The 22,369-nt window shown below is 40.0% G+C and overlaps 1 long non-coding RNA gene across 1 annotated transcript; it reads left to right on the top strand.

Moving 5' to 3' along the window:
• The first annotated feature begins 454 nt into the window (after positions 1-454).
• Positions 455-19,126, top strand: LOC149795341 (uncharacterized). The gene is made up of 2 exons (XR_016422313.1): positions 455-558; positions 18,288-19,126. It is a non-coding gene; the product is annotated as an uncharacterized LOC149795341 (long non-coding RNA).
• Positions 19,127-22,369: the final 3,243 nt, after the last annotated feature.

Raw genomic sequence — 22,369 nt, 5'->3', positions numbered from 1 at the left:
ATTTCATGCAGGTATATCTCGATGAACGGTCGTTTTAGTTTGCTAGACCGGCTAGTAAGCGGCTACCCTATGCTGGGTTAAATCATTTGATTTCATAATTCATCATTTGATTAATGTTATTTTGACGGCGACGGCTGCCCATATATGGGTATCCGGTTTGTTTGTTTTTCTGACAAAAAAAAGCGGAGGCCTAGGCTACTTGTTGGTCTACGTAGCAATATGACTGAAAAATTGCTACGTTAAAAATCTAAAGCATACACACGCACGCGCGCGCGCGCGCGCACACACACACACACACACAGACATTACCAGAGGCAATGGAAAATTCAAAAGTAAACATAAATCGGTGCTCATTATTTTCACTTAGTATGTTATCAGGGTTGGCATGGTCGTATATCATAATGAGCAGACGTATTACGAATGGATATATTTGCTTCCTGTTTGAGGTGGCAACATAAATTCCCCTTTAAAAAAATTATTGTAAACTCGTTATTTGGTGGCATGTAGCTGAGCTTAGTAAAGAGAATATTCAAGAATTTTAACAAAGAACTGGAACAGGTGAGTATTGAAATATTACTAAAATTCGGAAAGATTGCTGGGTTCACGCATTTGTGTATCAGAGAAGATTTTCCCATTTTTGATGGTCGACTAATTAAACGAAATCGCTCAACATTTTCCGTCACGATCGCGCACAAAAATCTAATTATAATAGTGTTTGATTGTGAAAATAAAGTGCTTGACTGTCCACATGAAGAACATCAATCTCTTAAATGTACTGTTTGGAATAATAAATAATTTCACTCTATGTGCAAATGTTCAGGCCATGTATGCATGCACAAATGCGACTCTTTTGTGTCAAGCTATAGTAATGGTATATGTTGAATAAATATAAAAAATAAATTCCACAAAAACCAGGAAGATAAATCCCCCCAATTGTAAACTTGAAGTGCAAATATTCATGTACAAATCTAAATGTAACTCACATACGAATGGTTTTATTTTAAATTATTTATCATTACACCTATCAACAAATAAAGATAATTGAAGAAGCCAAAGTAAATTAAAAATATGAAAATTCATTTAGTTAGGAAAGGAAGTGGAGACAAAATGATATTAAAATTTAGTTGATAATTTACCATGAAATGAGATATACCTTGATAGAAATAAGATTTTTTTTTAGATTACACTGAATTAACTATGAAAATTATTGTCAAAATGTTTCATTTAATCAATATATGTTTTTCTTATAAATATGCACAGATTGCATAAAGATCCACCACTGAATTACTCTGGAATCACATGCATATTATTATGATTTACTTCGTCATTGTAAGGATGAGGACTTGCGTTTAGGAGAAAGAGAATATCCAAATGTATAATTGTTTCAGTTAACAGCTTTTAATCACATGAATTTCCACAAATTGTTCTGTTCATGTAGATCAATGACAATGTTGACAAGTGTAAAGAAATAATAGTGGTCATGGCGTCATTAAAAGATTTATTCTCTTACAAACTGGAAGTTTGAAATATCAAAACAAAGATTAATAAAAACAAAAGATGGGATGGGATGGGAATTACTGATTATGATAATGAGGTAGTGATTTAAGAAATACTCACACATGTTATCCAGAGAAAATTTATTTGTGATAACTACTGGACAATAAAATATGCATAGCCACAAATCACTTAATGTTCATTTACAAATCATAACATATACAAGAATAAAAGAAATGCCAGCTTTCAGAACAGCTGATGTTTTTGCAGTCTATTATATTGATGATAGAAATTCCAATGATGGTTATGTAATGAAACGCTACATGATCTTGACTCATTAGCACATGAATTTATTCATTATTCTCATTAGCACATGAATTTATTCATTATTCTCATTAGCACATGAATTTATTCATTATTTACAGTTAAGTTGCTAGTACTTAAATACAAAGTTAATACCACACCAGTCATACATCTCTTTTGCATGGATTGAAATCGTTTCATGATCTTTTACTATAGGATTTTATTCCATTCCTGATAAGGGCAAGTTCCAGATCCTGAAAGTTTCTGCTGATTTTAATGTCTGAAATATCTGTACAGATTGGCTTATAAGTGTTCAGTAGGACTGTGGTCTGTGATAGCTAGCCAAGAATTACAATGACAGGGATCTCCATAGCTAAAAGAAACCCTATGATGGGCCAATGGCAAAGCAATGCAAACATTTAGGTGGCCACCATGAGAAGTTGGTGAAGTATTTCTTAATATTAAGTTTAGGGCAAACCAAATGATATATTTAAGCTGGTTATACAGGGGCTTTTGAAAATTAACCCAGTTTAACACTATCAGAAAAAAACAGCTGCTTTTGGTTCAGCCTGTTTCAATAAAGACGAGCCAGTCTGTACAGATGGAGACACTGGTAGTGATTGTTATTATTGTTGTTATGGATTTAATGCCGTTTGTAAGCACATGAGAGTCTATACATTGTGGCAGCCTTTCTCACATACCCACCTTTGCTGAGACCAAGACTTGAAACTACATGGACAGGGGTGAGAGAAAGCTTGCCAGTAGCTTCTCTTGGGTCGGTGGTTCTTTTCTGGGTTTTCCTGGGTTCTTCCTCCACCATTAATACTGGCCGCCATGTATAGCCTATCGTGTGCTGAAAAAATGGTGTTTAACCCTACAACAACAACAACATCAGAGGTGAGATGTCAGTTATCTGTAAAGGTGCATGCCTAAGACCACTCAGGTACCTGTGGTCCCCATGGTAGCGATGATGTTAGGTTAATACATGTGTCCAACATAAGGTCTACATACCTGAAGACCATGGTCCTGGAGCCTGTTACAGATAGATTGAGAGCTAATGAAGCTTATGTGAATGACTGGAGTGTTCTATGGTATAACTGTAGCTGGTAGGAATTAATTACACAATCATGTTTTGAGCAATCTTGAACAACCACTATGCCCAAGAAACCACTAATGATGATGCAATACATCATGCCAGGATCAACAGCTGATGAGCTGGCAATGATATGCAAACTTTATGTAGTGGATTTATGAAAATCGGGTGGATGGGGATTCTCTTCATTCTTAGGCTACATGGAATGGAGAATTTGATTCACATAAAGCTGATAATAATATTTAATAATAATAAGAATAAGAATGTTGTTTCAAGGGCAAATACATGTATTAGCTAATCATCCTTGAGGCCCTCTGGAGTAAAAAGAATATTACAGATGTGTACACAATGTTAATAAAAGAAAAGAAAGAATGTATTATTAATGTCACAAATATTTGACTTAATACTTGTATAATTTGCATACATGTACATCATTTTATCATGTGTGTAACTGATTAATGCATACACATGAGAACAAAGGAAAAACTGACATAATATTTAGTAATTTAGTCATATATCATGTGTAAGTAGCTGAAACATCCCACATTGAATATGGATCGACTTTCAGCCTGCATTAGTTGTAGACAGTTCTAGTCAGCAAATGTAATTGACCTTTTTAGTGCATTACTTTTTGGTGTGGGTAGTTTTAAAAAATGGGAGTAATGCTGATCTTGAAGAGGTCAAATTGCTGATTTGGAGAAAAATATCACTCTGGTGAAAAAACTGTTAAATTTTGAAGGGCTTTATAAATCAGAATCTGATACTTGTATATGAGATTCTTTTGTCAAACGGAAGCCAAATTAAATACTGAAACTTGTCAGCAGATGATCTTGGATTTATGTTTGAACTTCCTAGTAACATTGCTGTCATCTTTCTTTTATTTGTGTTGATTTCATTGTTTTGGCACCATTTACTGATCTAGGTATGGTCATGCTGCAGCCATTCTTGGATTGTAATTTAGTCTTGTCCTGATGTGTTGAATGTTCCATCATCAGCATACATATCAATCTCAGTGTTTTCTGTATACAATGGCATGCCATTGATGTACAAGATAAGCAAGGAGAGGTTCAAGGATATATAAGTCCTGTGGCACATTATATTTAATTTGACCAGCACATTTTTGTAAGAAATGTAAAAGAATGGTAACCACCACCACCACCTCTCACTCTCTCTACATGTCTGCAGCATGATGCCTCAGTACTAGACATGACTGTAAGCTGCCACACTGCAGACATCCTAGGGAAATGACTGAAAAATTGTTAAAGCTACATTAAAAATCCAAGTCGCATGCACACACACACACACACATGCATAAACACACACACACTCTCTCTCTTATTCATTATAGTCTTGCAAAAGAAAGTAGTGAACTACTGCCAGAGCCACTTTTAAACATTTTTGTTCTGATGGGTGGACATTTATTTGTGCATACCCAGCCCAAGGAAAGCAAGGCTGCCATGATCAGAGTTCCCAAAAGCATGAAGCATCAATAAGAAAACATCAAGTACATATTTTGTAGCCAAATGGCATACTCTGGCACATTTAAATTGTCATTGTACTAAAATGAAGTGTCTCCACAGTTTTGTGGGTGTTGTCAGCATACTCAGATTCAGTCCTGACTTTTACTTCATTTATACCCAATAAACTCTCTCACAGAGTATTGACAGACCAAACATCCGTATAAGAAATGGTCTGATCTAATGATTATATCATCTGGAAGTTTACTCTCGTAGATGTGCATTATATTAGTTGTACTAGTTTCAGATGAAGTAGAAGTAAAGTGGGGACTTTAGACTAAATGCCAATGGAGTAAAAGTCACCAGGATTGAATCTGAGTATGCTGCAAACAGTGCTAAAGACAACTGTGCTGTTGGGTGACAATAACTTGACCATTTGTGTAGGGACCATTTGACCATTTGTGTAGCGAAGATGATTGCAAGATAGTATCCCAAAGTAAAATGCATCCTTGCGGTTAGCTTGCTGCAAGGTTGCGGCATGCTTGTATCATCAAAATAAGTTTGCTAATAAATATTTGTTGGCTTGTGCAAGCATGATACATTTCTGATCATTTTCTTACCAGCATCTGCAAGCTTGTGCAAGCTTGCACAATTCGCAGGCTTATAAAAAGTGAAAGCTTCCACATATTTCCAGACTCAATTTCTTAGAGAATTTTTGTCCATTGCCTGCTATATGCATATAAACTGCAAATAACTTTTAAGCAATATCAGATATCAAATGTACAAGAAATAATTTTATGTTAGAGGTGACCTCAGTTAATTTAATAATGTGGATTATTTAATTTCAAGCAATTGTATTTTGCTATATTTAATATTACCACATTTATATATTTTTTAATGTGGTAAATATCAAAACTTAATAATAATAAAAAAGATAATAGTAATAAACAACTCCATTATTACAGATGCAAGATAAGTAAATGATTATGATTTTATTTCCTGTTATTATACATTTCCATACAATATCAATGCTCAGATAGTGAGAATTTTTTAACAAAGAGGGGAAAAACCCAGCTGTTATTGATAAAATTCTATTCTTCTGAAGCTTTTTCTTATCATCATGTATATTATGTGTCCCTGTTGTTATTACTGTAAGTGCTGTGAAAAGTATGAAATGGTATATATTATTATTATTATTATTATTATTATCTGCCAGAAGAAACAAATCATTGGCATTTCTTTTCATACCATATAAAAGCATAAAATGTATATAATTATTATTTTGAGAGAGAGGGAGACCCATCCCATTCTGCCAGCATTCTATAAAGAATTAAGGTTCGTGAAGTTTGCTTTTCTAAAAAAAAAATCAATTAATAAACTCACGCAAGGTGAAATGTGGTTTTCCGCGACAGAGACCTAATTGGCATCGAGACTTCAATGGAGGTTACTTCCCTTGATTTTAGTGTCTGACTGGTTTACAAATCAAATATAACGTACCTGAAGTGGCGCTCTATAGTTCCGTATTTTGCATAGGGGTTAGAATTTTAAAGAAAATGAATTTCCCCGGCTTTCATCACTTTTTATACTGGCCATTTAAAAAAGACCTTGTACAACATAGGTATAGTTCAAAATACCTTTAATTCCCTTTATTTTGGTGTATGATTGATGGGTTTAATATAAAGCTGTACCGATGTCACTTTTTGCCAATTATGCCGATACCGCGTATAGCCGATTATTAAAATTGCCGATACCGATTATGAGACCGATGATTTCAAGAAACCACCTGTTCTACAGTTAGTGAAAACACTAGCATTTGATTGACAAGTAAACCATGCCCTATTTTTGTTATGCTAACAATGCCTAAAATGGGTGCGGATTCATGTTAGCAGTTCAGATGTGGTCTCAAGCTACCATACATGTGATAACTATTTCTCACATTTTATATCCCACCTTATTTCTTATTGTTTACTCATAGATGCAAATAAAACTCTTTCCTAAATAACATATTTATTCCAAATTAGATTTCTGGGGGCACATTTGTTCTGTGATATGTTTCTTCATTCCTTCTTTTAATTTAATGATGGTATATACGGTACAGTAATGCCAGGTGTGGTCTAAGGTTGACATTGCCCTGGGTGGGAGTGGGAGTGGGAGACAAGCGCCCCAGAAATGCCCCATACGGCCTGCGTCTTTGATTGCCTCTGTCAACTAAAATCCAGCTCCAGGCCTTCGCGAGTGGCTTAGATTTGAAGTCCGGCAGACCACGTTTTCCACGAACAGGAGAAGGGGTGAAGGCGGGCCACTGGAGCCTTAAAACCAGTTGCTTCGGGTAGATGTGACTCGTAAACCTTGGATGTAGCTCATCTAGGAGAAGGAAAACTCCGATTCCAAACCTCTGCTGCCATGTGGCTATACCCACACATGGGAAAGGCTAAGGGAGTAAACCCCGACAGAAAATCCGGAGACGGAGTCCCTAAGACTGTCTGACATTGACTTCAACGTCATTCCGGCAACTCCTGCGACGCCGTTGGTGCCAAGCTGTATCGGCATTCATCGTTTCCTTGGGCCCACAGCTACGTGGAGAGGGGGGGGGATCTGCTGCATGGACAACAGCTGATTCATCATACCACCCTGCGCAGGCTTCATAGCTCCACTGGAGAGGACACTCCAGCGTCGTCGTACGGCGTCGGCACAACACGAGAAGTAGGAGTTTACCGGTTCTAAGTCAAAGCTCGATTGGCGTAGAGCTTGGCTCCAGGGGTTACTTCTGACGGTGGGAGAAATCACCAGGTCTCACTGGACAGCTACCGCCCGCCTCAAGCTGGGCAGCCCCAGTCAGTAAGGTGCTGCCCGCCATGGCCTGCCTGCTTCACTGGGTGCGTGGAGCTTAGAGAACCATCTCGACAAGTGGGCCACAAAACTTCGCATCAGGAAAGACTAAAAAAAGAAATAAGAAGACTCCAACTCTTCGTTTTGCAACCTGGAACATCAGGACCATGTGTCCTGGATTGAACGCTGACCTACAGCAGATCGACGATGCACGAAAGACTGCCGTCATTGACAGAGAACTCTCCCGACTGAACATCGACATTGCCTGCCTCCAGGAGACCCGACTGGCTGACACCGGCACCATCAGGGAAGCCAATTACATGTTCTTTTTGCAGGGGAAGCCCTCGGATGAACCTAGGCACCATGGTGTAGGCTTTGCCGTAAAGAACACGCTAATCGCCTTCATTGAACCTCCATCATCAGGTACTGAGAGAATCCTTGCCCTCCGGCTGTCAACATCCTTAGGCCCGGTCAACATCTTCAGCGTGTACGCCCAAACCCTCTGCTCCACCCACGAGGAGAAAGACAAGTTTTATGAGGTTATGGATCAGGCAATATCCAGTATTTTCAACAATGAAAGCCTTTGCTTACTAGGAGACTTCAATGCTAGAGTGAGAGTTGACCATGAGGCCTGGTCCACCTGACTCGGCTTTTACGGAAGGGGCAAGATCAACGAGAATGGTCAGCGACTGCTGGAGATGTGCTGCTTCCACAGCCTATGTGTGACCAACACTTTCTTCAAATGCAAGGAGATCCACCAGGTGTCGTGAAGACACCCACGTTCACGCCAATGGCACTAGCTAGACATCCTCATCACCAGGTGTGCAGAATTGGCCAGTGTCCTCCTCACCCGGAGCTACCACAGTGCCGATTACGACACGGACCATTCCCTCTTGGACAGCAAGGTGCGAATATTACCCAAGAAGCTGCACCACGCAAAGAAAAATGGTCACCCACGCATCAACACCTGCTGTGCAAGCAACCCAGAGAAAACGCAGCAGTTCATCAGCAAACTGAAGGAAGCCCTCACCAAAGTGACACGTGATGACACCATTGATTCCAAGTGGTCCCATATCCGTGACTCTGTGTACAATTCAACCATCACAGCCTACAGGAAGAGGGAGCGAAAGAATGTCGACTGGTTTGAGGCAAACTGGGAGGAGATGGAGCCCGTGACTGAGGCAAAGAGGAAAGCCCTCCTGGCATACAAGGCTGCACCTAGCCCCAAAACACTACAAGCCCTCAGGATTGCAAGGAACAACGCCCCGAAGACCGCCCGCCGCTGTGCCAACACTTACTGGCTGAACCTTTTCAACAGTATACAGACAGCTGCCGACACCGGGGATGCAAGAGGAATGTACGAGGGTATCAAAAAGGCGACAGACCCCCCCAGCTACAAGAACGCACCCACCCCCTCAAGTCCAAGACGGGCGAAGTCATCACAGACCAGGGGAAACAACTGTGGCGATGGGTTGAGCACTATCTCAAGCTATATGCAACCCAAAACAATGTCACCGGAACTGCCCTGGACGCCATTCCAGACCTGCCTGTCATGGAGGAGCTAGACACACAACCCACCCCCGAATAGCTCGGAAAAGCCATCGATTGCCTTGCCTGTGGGAAGGCTCCTGGAAGCGATGCCATTCCGCCTGAAGTCCTCAAGAGCGGAAAACCAGCACTGCTCCAGCCCCTACACATACTCCTCTGCCTTTGCTGGGAACAGGGATACATCCCACAGGACATGCGTGACGCCAACATCGTCACTTTGTAAAAAAACAAAGGAGACCGTAGCGACTGCAACAACTATCGGGGTATCTCCCTCCTCAGCATCGTCGGAAAGGCTTTCGCCCGTGTTGCCTTGGCGCGCTTGCAGATCTTAGCCTTCCGCGTCTACCCAGAGTCCCAGTGTGGATTTCGAGCCGCAGGTCAACTGTAGACATGATCTTCTCACTACGTCAGCTGCAGGAGAAGTGTCGCGAGCAGCAGATGCCCCTCTACATTGCCTTCATAGACCTGACGAAGGCGTTTGACCTGGTTAGTCGGAGTGGACTCTTCAGACTCCTGCAGAAGATTGGCTGGCCCACCCGTCTGCTTGCTGTCAACATGTCGTTCCACGAGAACATGTACAGCACAGTGTGCTTCAATGGTGCAACATCTGAAACATTCCCAGTCATCAGCGGAGTCAAACAAGGCTGTGTCCTTGCGCCGACGCTCTTTGCCATATTCTTCTCCATGCTTCTCCAGTACACATTCAAGGACTGCAGCGAGGGAGTGTACATCCATACCAGAGCTGACGGCAAGCTGTTCAACATCGCCCGTCTCCGTGCTAAGATTTAAGTCACATAGGTACTCATCCGTGAATTGCTCTTCGCCGACGATGCATCCTTGGCATCACACACGGAAGATGGACTTCAGCAGCTGGTATGCCGCCTCTCACATGCTTGTAAGGAATTTGGACTGACCATCAGTTTGAAGAAAACGAACATCATGGCGCAGGACACAGACTCCCCTTCATCTGTCACCATCGATGGGTACAACTTGGAAGTTATCGAGAACTTCACATAACTCGGGTCTAACATCTCCAACTCACTCTCCATTGATTCTGAGGTGAACGGCAGGATTGCCAAGGCAGCAGCAGTGATGGCCAGACTTAACCAGAGAGTCTGGAACAACCCCAACCTCACCTAGAAGACCAAACTGCGTGTCTACCAAGCCTGCGTGCTCAGCTCACTTCTCTACAGCAGCGAAACATGGACCACCTATGCAAGACACGAGAGGAAACTCAACAGCTTCCACCTGAGATGTCTGCGGCGCATTCCGCACATCCAGTGGCAGGACAAAGTACCCAACACAGAGGTTCTAGAACGCGCCAACGTGGACAGCATGTTCTCCATTCTCAGTGAGAGGCGCCTTCGCTGGCTTGGCCATGTCAAGAGAATGGACCCAGGCCGCATTCCCAAGGACCTGTTATATGGGGAGTTAGCAGAAGGTGCACGACCAACTGGACGACCACATCTGCGCTACAAAGATGTTTGCAAGAAGGATATGAAGACGGCAAACATCAATGTCAACGACTGGGAGAGCTGTGCAAACAACCGTTCCAGCTGGCGTCTAGCTGTCAGGCAGGGAGTTCAAAACGCAGAGGAAGAGAGAAAAATAAAACAAGCTGAAAAGAGAGCTAGAAAGAAGGATAAACAAAAGCTTACTTTGGAGCTACGCCATCCTTTCCCGTAGACGGACGGATGCCAAGAATGCCAGGTCAAGTTGACTAGTATAAGTTTCATTGGTGGGAATGGAGATCGTAATTTGCTTGTCGAGAAAAACCTACAGCATTCAGTGATCATTCCTGGGATTTAGGAAGCAATTCACCAACAAGCAAATCATGTAAAACGCGTCAAAAATAAATTTCTGAACTCCTGGTTGACGGAGATGTACTTTGTGAAGCTAACCATTAAAAAATAAGGGGGGGGGGGGCATTTAATTCCTGAATGCGTGAAATCGACGCTCGCATTATACGTCACTTATCTTACATTGCAAAGTACGATCATAGGGTGTTAGTATTAAAATGTCAGTATCTAAATAAAGTTTCTTACAAAACTATTATTGGGAAAATAATATACATAATAATACCTGATGTTTCTATTAAAAAAGAGAGACTGTAAGAAAGTAGATATTTTACATTTGATAATGCATTTATTTCAGGTGACAAGCAGCAGAGAGGGTGAACCAACCTCATTTTAGAAGCGCTATTTTAGTAAACTAAGGCTTATAAAAAAAATAAAAAATAAAAAAAAAATACGCTGATAACGTGAAACCGAGGCTTCTAACTTTCCGATAGTCTCTCTGGGGTTTAGCTTTCTTTTGTTACTTATTTTTCGCGTCGTCGTTTTCGAAAAAAACATATACGTGAGTTTTGCTACGTTGACACTTCATCATGGTCACACCCTCTCTGCTGCTGTCAATTAAAATCATTGTTATATCAAATAATGGCCAACATTGGCGAAGCGTGTACCACCAGACTAGCTCGAAAGCGGGCAGAAGCACTAAAGAAATATATAGCACTAAGAGATTCTGTTAAGGAATAACTACAAGCAAGACAGGAATCTCAAGCTGAGTACGCAGAAGATACAGAACAATTATTTAAACCCGTTACAAAAGTTACAGAAAGAGTCGCAGCGGCAACTGAGGAGGGTCTTCTTCCAGTACTAAAACGAACAGAACAAATGTTACAGGAGCTTCCAACTAAAATAGCCGCCGCACAACCTCAACCACCTCAACCTGAAGGTGCTGTTGGTGGAAAACCAAAAAGGGGAAAAAAAGGGACTGATTTTAAAGAGAAATTTACTGAAAAAGGTCTAAAAGTAATACAAAAACAGAATTTTGACAATATGTATGATATAATCGCTTTTGGTGATTTTTGCTGCTTCAAGTTATCATTCAAGGAAAGATTTTTTAAAATCCGAACATGTTAGAGGAGTAACTAATAAAGTATGGAGGAATTGGTTGTTTAAAATATGACGAAATACCAATCGTATTGACGAGCAAGAAAAATAAAGGTTTGTTAAGATGATTAAACCAATATGATGGAGAAAAAAAATAGAACAAGAAGAAAGAGAAAAACAAAAACGTCAACGAGAACAGAAACAAAGAGAAAGAGAACAAAAAGAAAAAGAAGATCAAAAACAAAAAAAAAAAAAAAAAAATGCAGTGACAACTTCCCAAGAGAAAACTTTCCCTTCTTTCACTTCCTCCACCTCCGCAACAAGAAGAAGTATCGACTGAAGACTTTTATAAACTATATGGAGAACCTACGGAAGAAGAGTCTTACGATGCACCTACTGGAAGCGGTTTTACCACAGGATGTGGTCTTGTTACTTGTCCCAACAATATTCTCGATGACGTAGAACGACTAGAAGTTCTCATAGGAGGAAAACGAGCTTCTAATAATTCTCCAGAAATCGTTAATGAAACAGCTGATATTTGTCGACGATTATTTATGGATATTAACATTTATCGGGAATTTATCGACGAACTCGCTGATGACTACAGGGACTAGTTGTCACCATGATTAGATAAATGAATAACAAATAAGATGATTATACACAACAACAATCATAGTAGACCCGTGATGGTCAGAGTAGTAAATTCACGATTACCTGTCTTCAGCGCGTATTACGGAGATGGATTAGGTAATATATCCAGGGATTATTTGCAAGAATAGCACCAAAAGCAGGACCAATCGCAAAACAATTATCAGTGAAAGCCATCGACGTTATTCGGGAAAAAGCTCCTGGTGCAATCGTCGGTGCTGCTGGTGAAGCTCTCACGGCAGCCAAAGACAGAATAGCACGACTATTACGCAGACGGCAGACGGTTAAACCACAGCCACTAGTTAAATTACCGTCCACCGAGGACATGTTCTCGGGTATCAGTAAAAAAATAAATCAATCCGCAGATCAAAACTAGCATCAATGATAAATCATCTTGTACCTAGCGAAGAAATAAACACGAGTTTTATTTCAGGAGCTGGCGTTTCCCGAAGGTCTAGGCTACCACGATTTAAAAATTAAGAAGTATAATAAAGATGTTCAAGCGCACAGCCGACACAGCATTCGACATGGAAGAACCAATTCGCAAGGATGAATCCGTGCGTGATTATTAGTTTTATTCTTATGACGCACGTGTACCTAATGCACGAGGAAGAATTGAATTGCAAGTCCATGATACAAGTAGATATTTTCTACCCGCTGAGGCTTTTATTGAGGTAGAAGGTGAGCTTGTAACAAATGCTGCTGACAATGCACCATACGGCGACGGGGTTATAGTTGTTTTGTTTTTTTAATAACGGTATTATGGCGTTATATGACAGCGCCACATACATGATTGATGGAAAAAACATCGAGACAATTCAAAAAGATGTTGACGTTGCCACAACAATAGTAGGGTTAGCAAAATACTCTGATGATTATGCAAGATCAATTGGTCCGTCAATGATGTTTTCCAAAGATAACTCTAATCATCCTGATCACAGGCAATTTCTTCAGGTACAAGTACCACGAGATACCGTGGTTGACCCACAAACAGGACCACCTACAACAATAGCTAGACCCGGTGCTGCTTTTTCATGTAACAGAGCTACAACAACAATTACAATCTTGGATTTGCCGCACGTAAGAACGTGTTGAGAGGTGACCGTAGAAGATTTTCATGTGCGATTCCACTCTCACATATCTTTAGATTTTGCAGAAATGTCAGAAAAGTTATCTTTGGAGCGAAACACAACAGTTGTACTTGTACGAAAAGGTAACTATAATGATGCTATATGCTCAGCGACAAAGCAATGTTACTTGAAGGTGTTGGTGGCAGAATGAAAGTCGTTGATGCACCAGTGGAAAATATGTAACGATTTAAAAACTCGAGTATTATCATAATGTCATCATATCATCATGTTAGTTTCAGTCTGACTTCTGGTCAGATTAAAAAGCTACAATCCGCAACAGTAAAAAAACAAACAGGAACCACAATAACGCTAAAGCACAGTCAGATTACAGGTGGTCAAAACAAGTTATCATTGACAGAACGCCAACTTAAACATCTTAATAAAGCCAAACAGTCCAAGACGAATACGACTTGAACTTTCCGCCGGAGCCATCAAAGATACTGCTAAGACAGGCGGTATATTTCCACTTCTCGCGGCAATAGTAGCAACGATAACAGGAGAGATTTTATACGATTCGAAACATTATCAAAAAAATGGAGCTCCAATAAATATCGTTGATCATAATGCTCACGCGTGGACTAAAGCAGTAACAATATTTCCACGAAATCGAACCGTAAGATTTAACCCCCCTCCCCCCGAGAACTTTGGGAGGGCAAATATGTTTGATTTTATTCACGCAATAAGTAAAAACGATCTTGTATCAGTATGGCTATTTAAAAGTTCAGATGATGAAAAATATGACCAATTTTTACGACCTAACGGCGAAATATATCGTAAAGAATCTCTTCATGAAGAAATGAAAAATCTTGCGCAGAAAATTTCAACAGAGAATACTGAACAATTACTAAATAACCGTTCCGTTACTTGCTGCTCACTTTGCAAGAGAGAAACATTTGTGGAAGCCAACACGATTTGAATTTCTCGAAGACGTGAAATTAAGTTGCTGTGAATACGGACACGGTGGATTGTGGAATACCAAGTATGACCACAACGATGCTATTTCCGTGGATATGGTCGCGTGTTGTCCGGGAAGTTTTCTTGGTTACGGAGAGTGTTCTGGATATTTTAAAAGATTTTGGACACCCCATACACGAGATGACAAGAGTATCGATAAATGGACCCCTACCCGATTTTGATCTAACCGGATTTGCTCGTATTGTATCATCTGAGTTTGCTAAGGGTCTTCATCCGATCTGTTATGTTTGGTTTGGCAGGCACTTTTCAGAAAAACTTTGGGCACCAATAGTTTTATTACGATATATGCTTGATTGTGAAATATTAATATCGTTGATTGTAAGTAAGGCAGTTATATCATACCGTCCTCAGACCGAAGTTTGGTTACCGCCACAGCAGAGTTCTGATGATAAAACCGCAAAGGATCTCGGTAGGAGAATAATCGGTAAATTTACTCAAGGTGGAGCATATGATCATAAACGACATTATGCACGATTAATTATGGACGATGTTGAATATGATTTTATAATCGCCGATGCAACAAGGAGAGATATATTTGTAAGTCGAGGAAACGAATACTTGTCTAACGGAACACCATTAGGTACACTTGTTGGTTATATTGATGGTGAGTCACCTCAGAAAATATGGGATATAGAAGATGATGTTTGCTATCCAGAATAATAGCAGCCTCTGTCACTGACTACAAGTGAAGCAGACAAAAATGCAGCCATGCTGTCAAGAATGGGTAGAACAAGAACATTTTTGTTTTGTTTGTGACTTTGCTGAATCACACAGCCTGCCAGAGAAGATTGTCATCATGGATGTCAAATCCATTGGCATAGTCAGAAACAACACAACACAGCATAAGTGAATATAAGTTCAGAAGATAAGTTGGAAGAGTATGTTGAAGATGTATGGGCATTCATACATGTATCTTATGAAAATTTTTAAAAAGTGGTATATAGATTAGCATGACTATTTCTTACCTATACTGACTACACTGGAGATGAAACACATCAAAGTTCACTTGCAACAGAATAAGGAGACTACTTGATCATCAACTTAATTGACATATATTTGCATGTAATAAGTCTCTTTACCTGTAAACCAAATGGATACCTTGGACCTTTATTACCTTCAAACTCAGTTTGTACACAGCTCTTTTTAATCCAGTGATGTGTGCTAAATACAAATTACTGCACCGAAAACCTAAAAATGTTCCAGTCTGTGTCAACAACACAAACGACAGTCGTCCACCAGGATTCCATTGGTAGTCATATATTTTCCTAACAACTACATTGTTGAATTTTGATTCTTATGGATTACCTTTTCTGTACGGCAACATCATTGAATTTATAAGAAGAAATGCTTGATCAATATTAGTTTAATAATGTGAGATCAGATTCCATTATGTGTACACAGTATTGTGTTTTTTTCTTTGCCAGTGCAGTCTTTGATTTCCCCTAGAACACTGAGTAACTTTTGGTCGTGAATACTTTGAAATGCGCATAAAATAAAATGATGGTTTTGTGAACATTATGCAAATTAACAGCTGTTGGAAGTCTAGTCTGACTCTAGAGCATTTTTTTCAACCTTGTAAATGTGTTCATGTTTAATTTTTCCGTTTGTATTCATGTTTTAGTTAGAGAAACTTTTTATATTGTTCGTTTTGAACAAAACTGCTGTTGACTTGTTTATTTTGTACCCTCGGATATTGTTTTGACATGCTCTTTTGTTCTCTTTGTCAATCTCTGTAGCAAAAATAAAACAACAAACAAAATAAATAAGCAAACAAAAATACCCAGATGTTTGCTTTCACATCTGCGTAATCGAATCGGAGAGATGTTTTCTTCACGTCCAAGATTCTGTCATATAAAGCCTTAATTTCATCTGCCACAAGTCTTGATGAAACAACCAAAGTGTGCATATCAGAGATATGGCAACAAGAATCGTGGTTTCATCTATGTTACCAGCTACTTACACAAAGGGACTAAAGGCCCTAGGTAAGGCTCTAGCATCTAGTTAGAGCTTAAGTGCAGGTGCCAAACATTCTGCATTCCTTTTTGGTATGAGATACAGATATGGCGTCGGAAATGAAAAATTGATGGTGACTTGGGAGGCAGCAACGTGGAGGAATAATAGCCATTGATCACTCCTCCCCTCAAAGATGTTCCAGCCGTACAACTGAGACCCGAATCCAGTAAAAAAACAAACTGGCAACTTGACAATACAATACCCCACAGAACATCACACAGAGTCAAACCGCAACCGTAGACGTTAAATGCAGACACATGATTCAGAACCATTCGTCGAAAAAAGAACTGGATAACACTCCTGAAAATGCAGAAGAGTAAGGAGGAGACAGTAGGTGAATGAGGAGAAAGTCAATCCCGATACACAAAGGCAGCTGGACATGGGGCTTCCACTGACAAAACTAAGTAGTACGCTAGTCGTACATTAATGAATCAGGTGGATGCATTAATTTACCTACCACCCGTCAAGAAACTAAGTAGTTAGCTTTGCCAGCCTTAATTAGTCGTTTATGCCTGAATGGGCGAAAGCGGCTCTAGTTCAAGATTCAAGTGAAGACAAGACAGTCTTGCCGTAGTGCTCCGTGGACATAGGAGAGAACAGCACGCAAAATGAACTCAATGCTAGTGATGGAAGAGCTAATCTCCAGTCAAGCACTAAATGCAATTAAAGGCCTCGGGCACAGGAAAGACCAACTCTCCTGTCAATCTGGCAAGAGCCCAACAACAATGAGAGAGGCTGCCACGAAAGCACCGCATACCACCTCGGCCCATCCCTGCCAACAACTCCACCTTCAACAGCAACCTCAACAATAACTGAAGAGATGAGGAAGGAAACTCCCCAGTCAGCTACTCCAATACTTTAAGTACAACAAGAGTCAAAGCAGGGTAGAGCGGTGGAAGGAAAACAGAAAGAAGAAAAGAAAGAGGCAAGAGAGGAGTTCATCAGAAACAGACTAGAGGGAAAAGAAAATCAACAGTCTCCCAGAGCAGCAGAAGTAGTAGCAACAAATACAGATGCATCTACTAAAATGACAACAACTTCGATAGCAACCCAAACTGTTCCTATACCCTCTCAACCTGAGAAACAAACCAACGAGCCACCCCGCCACATCAAGAAAAGCAAGAAGCGATTAAAATTCAACCTGGCGCCAATACCTAGCAGAGTGATCAACTGGCTGAATATCTTTGTTTCCAGGAAGTGGAATGGGGAATAGGCATCCACACGGAAAACCGCCTAGCAGCCCAGAGACATAAAGAAGACCTAAGACCTGTACTAGAGGCTGACTTGGAACAGAGGGCAAGTGTCTAACCGAAAGGAAAAAACAATTTCTCACTGATGCGGGATACATAAGTTCAATAGAGGAAAAGTATTATCAGTGTCCTGTTCCCTAGATAATAATTATCGTAAACGAATTCATCCGAGCCTTCAGTTTCCCAGTCCACCATGTCCAGTACCTGTGAAAATGGGAGGACCAGGAGATGGCGGATATTATGGCACCTAACACCAGCAAGGTACGAACAAGGAAGAAATTCTCGCTACCAGGACATCTCAGGCCATTCCTGGTCATACCACTTAAGGTCTAACATCAGCCCTTTCAAGCGCTACTGATCAAATTACCTTTTTATAATAAGGCTTTCATTTTGGCTTGAAAACCCGTTTTAATAAAATTCAATACATTTCTACCTGGACTTCGACAATTTTAATGGGTCACTTGTCAAGATTTTACTTGTAAAATTTAAGTACACTTTGTTCACAAATCCAAAATGGTTACGGATAGGAAAATTTCAGCTTAAAGTAGCATGCCTCTACAAGTATGGCTAACACAAAAATTGGCATTAGGGAATAGCCTGATTTAGAAAAACTGGGTAGAATGTGACATGTAACTACTCTTTTGGCATTTCAGATAGTTCCTGTTGCGCTTGGGGACTTCAGCCAGCCTTCTCCTTTTCTGCGTCCGGGCATGCTGTTAGGGAGTATGCAATATAAACAAAGTCGAGTGCATGTCTATTTTTCCGACGCGATATTCAGAGGCAGTGAGGTACACGCGCAGAAAAGCCAAAGGCCCTTATTTGTACGCTGGACAAGGTGTCGTCAGGTGGTTGGCTTTTCTCACACAGGACAACATATTAACAGGTATGTGGTGCATGAATCAACGCCTAGTGAGTGTGGCTCTTTTCCCATCCAGTACAATACATTAAGAAAACTGCGGTGCGAGCATTAACCACTCACACAAGGCCGACTGGCCATACGCGACTGTAATCAGTGATTGGTCTGTCTGTCAGATTCATAACACCGGTAGCTCTGAGAAGAAGGGCGTAACACAAAACTGGGATTTCTTACCCTCTAACTCAATTGACAGCGTAGAAAAATTTAGCAGCAACTTCAGAAAGAAGCAAGAAGAGTTATTAACCACCACCACCACAACCTCTTTCAACAAGACAGCCAGCCAAGCACATATCTACCTATACATCCTCCTAGCTACATAAACTTCCAACCAGCCAGCCTTCCAGTTCTATCCAGCAAGCCAGCCAACTCAGAAAATCAATGCACCGTTGAAATTAGAAATTGATGAACTGTAATTTTGGAAAAGGGATTATCCAAAGTTGGAGAAAGAAAAGTTGGAATATTATTGGTTAACCTTCAGGTGATAAAAGATCTGTGCTTTTTTGTCAAAATAGAAATTCTGATATCGAACCTATTCTGCTACAATCTTTATAATCCTGATAAAAAAATTCCAATCTTGTTACTTAAATTAATCAAAAATTTTTGAACAACGGATCAAATTTAAAACAAGAGTCAAAGTTTCCATTGACCCACTTTTTGACGTCAAGTTCTGTACTCCCGTGTTGCATAATTTGGACATGAGCAGATTGTGAGATTTTCGGCCACGCTTATATACAAGGGTTAGGAAACATATACTAGCACACGTGGACAGAATCATGACCAATACTCAAACCCGTTGATATCACTGTGAGATTTTCCATCATTTTCTATCATTTTCAGCAATGAGGCCTTGATAACACGGATACTCTAGGGTTAAATCCTCACAACTACAAAAAATGTTAATTTATACAATGAGCAACGATTTCAACTCTTTTCCCCAGCTATTATGGCTATGTAAAAAGTCTCAAATAGTAAGTGTTTTTAACCCAACTCACCTATGAACACGCATTAATTCATTTGCACCAGTTACTCTCTACCGCATCTCGAACACGCAATTGAGAAAATAACAATGCTCACTCAAAGAAGGCCAATTAGGAAATAGCTAGATGAACGTAGGACCAACCCCACACACCTTGGGAGAATGGCTATAGGAATAGACGTTGACGTAAGTGAAAACAGACTCCATTTTGACTCCACTCCATCTTCACCAGAGAAGGAGAATTCGTTTGTAGCATTTAGACTGGGATTCAAAACTCAAACTCCATCCAGGACGACACTATTCTTATGTTGTCCAAATCTAAACTGATCCTTTTGGTCGACAACTCCGACCCCAAAACCCCGAGGTAATGGGACAAATTTTAGAAATTGCAAAGCATCCGACAAATCTGACCTTGCCGATGTTATCCCTGTCCCCTGAACAAACAAAAACCACAAGACAATTAATGTGAAATTAACTAACATGATCCCAACAACTTGAATGCAAAAACAAAGTTAGGTTTCGCGAGGTAATATATGTTGGTGTTCAGATGTAGGAAAGTGCAACGATATACAGCAAAAACGTGTTAACTGCAGGAGCCATTACTGCCCTAAATCAGAGGACTGCCATTCCACGACTGAGGAGAAATATCATAAAGTACATATAATTGCAATCAACAGTTAAACTGTACATTCTGGGATTTCCCCTACATCGTTGTTGTTGTTGTTGTTGTTGTGGGGTTTAACGCCATTTTGCAGCACATGATAGGCTATACATGGCGGCCAGTATTAATGGTGGAGGAAGAACCAGAGAAAACCCCGGAAAGAACCACCGACCCACGAGAAGCTACTGGTAAGCTTTCTCACATACCCACATTGGCTGAATCTTAGACTCGAACCGCCGCAGACAGAGGTGAGATGGCAGTGATCCGTAACGAAGAGCGCTTTAGACCACTCGGCCCCCCCCCCCACATCGTAGCGATATGACTGAAAAATTGTTAAAACTACGTTAAAAATCAAAATCACATTACATCACATAATAATTATTATTAGTTGCTTTGTTATTCTGTAAAATTATAATTCATCTCAAACAGCGTAAGTAGTCACGGGTACTCATGTTTATTAGTAAAAACGAAAAACATCATTTGAGAATACCCTCTCGCCTTCTACAAGTTAACACAAAAGTGACATGGATCGTGATTCATCCCCGCCCCCCTCCATTTTATGCTAATTATGTTAACCAAGAAGTATGTTCAGCATATACTATACAGTCCAAACATGTTTCACGTGTATAATGAAGTACTTGACTCATCATTTAATAATCGCTTTCACGCAAAGTTTATGCTTTGAATTGTATCTCGACTCCTTTGGTGATTTGAAAGCTACGCTCCGTTGTGTTGAACGTCAAAATATGTTACATTGAATTCTCGTTTGTGGTTATTGCTTGTTCCGCTCCAGGTTAAACAATAACCACAAATCAGAAATCAATGTAGCTCATTCCCTGTGTGACAAACTGGAAGTATTGACAGAGCAACAGAGAGACTTCGTGGGAAGGTCATAAGATATGTCAAGTACTTGAGCGAAGATGCTTTCAGGGTGTGCCGTTGCGCGAATCGTGCCAATTTTGTACGAATTTGCGTGCTTGGAGAACAGCGAAAACGCCCACAAATTCGTTGAAAGTCCCATATATGAAAATGTACTCGGCGAAATATAAAGTTTTTATTTAACCGCTCTTGTCGAGACATCTGTTTTTCGGGTAGCAACTGTTCCACATCTGGGTTCTTCAAGCGCGACATGAATAGTTTTGAAACATAAATTTAATTAGAAGAACGTGGCCAGAAATAAAAATTATGGCGTAGTTTGAACCATTCATGAAGAAAGTTGTACAACTTTGTGTTTAAAATACGGGCTACCTAGAAAACCCAAAATGTCTAATTCATGGCGTGGTTCATTACGATTTCGTTCGGCAATACTTGCTGATGATAGTGATGATGACAATAATTTTTAAAGTTAAGAAGCGTATCAGATTATTGAAGCTCGGAAAGTGTTAATGGAGACAACAGTAAGTGATTTTGAGCCCGAAATGGTGTTAAATACGAGTCAGATGTACATGCTGGATGAAGAAGTAAAAATAGACGGAACGACTCTTTTAGTGGTACATGTATTTCAAAATTAAATTTACAAAGGGCAGAATACTGAGCCTAATTAATAGAAGAACAATTTAAAAGCATAATGCAATTTTCACTTTTTTAATTGATCAAATTCGCCGTGCGGATCATATGCTACAAAACAATATACATGTATCCAAATCAGGGTTAAGATAAATTGAATAAAATAAGGGTTAAAAATGCAATCAAGAAGTAAAGATATTTATTTGAATACCTCTGTCTGCACAAGCATTGATGGACTAAATACCCTTGTACAGAATTACGGAACAGATAAGAAATTTCGCATAGTAGTCAGTAAACTACTGATTTAACAAAGGAAGTTTATGTTAGTGAAAAATCCTATTTTAGAGCATATGTATCCAAAAGATAATATCTGTGATCTCTGGAAAATTGTACATACGTCACAAAGATTAATTTCCCAACGTATTCAAGCGGACAAAGCTAGCAATGTATATGCCCTTTGAGAAAGAAGCAGAGAACAATGTTGATAAAAAGAAAAGGAGCAGAGTATGCTCAGAATTAATTAACAAGTTAATGCTTATACAACTAGAGGTGACATCTGTCAAAGATGTTGATCTCAGAGGAGCTATAAGAAAGTGGAGTAGGAAGAAAGAGAGACAGATATTGAAGTTTAGGTAAATATTGACCTGTGACCATTTCTTGCTCCCCTCCTTTATTT

The sequence above is a fragment of the Sinohyriopsis cumingii genome, chromosome 7, assembly GCF_028554795.1.
Source record: "Sinohyriopsis cumingii isolate HCF-2022 chromosome 7, ASM2855479v2, whole genome shotgun sequence".
NCBI lineage: Eukaryota > Metazoa > Mollusca > Bivalvia > Unionida > Unionidae > Sinohyriopsis > Sinohyriopsis cumingii.
This window is presented reverse-complemented; position numbering and strand designations above follow the sequence as displayed.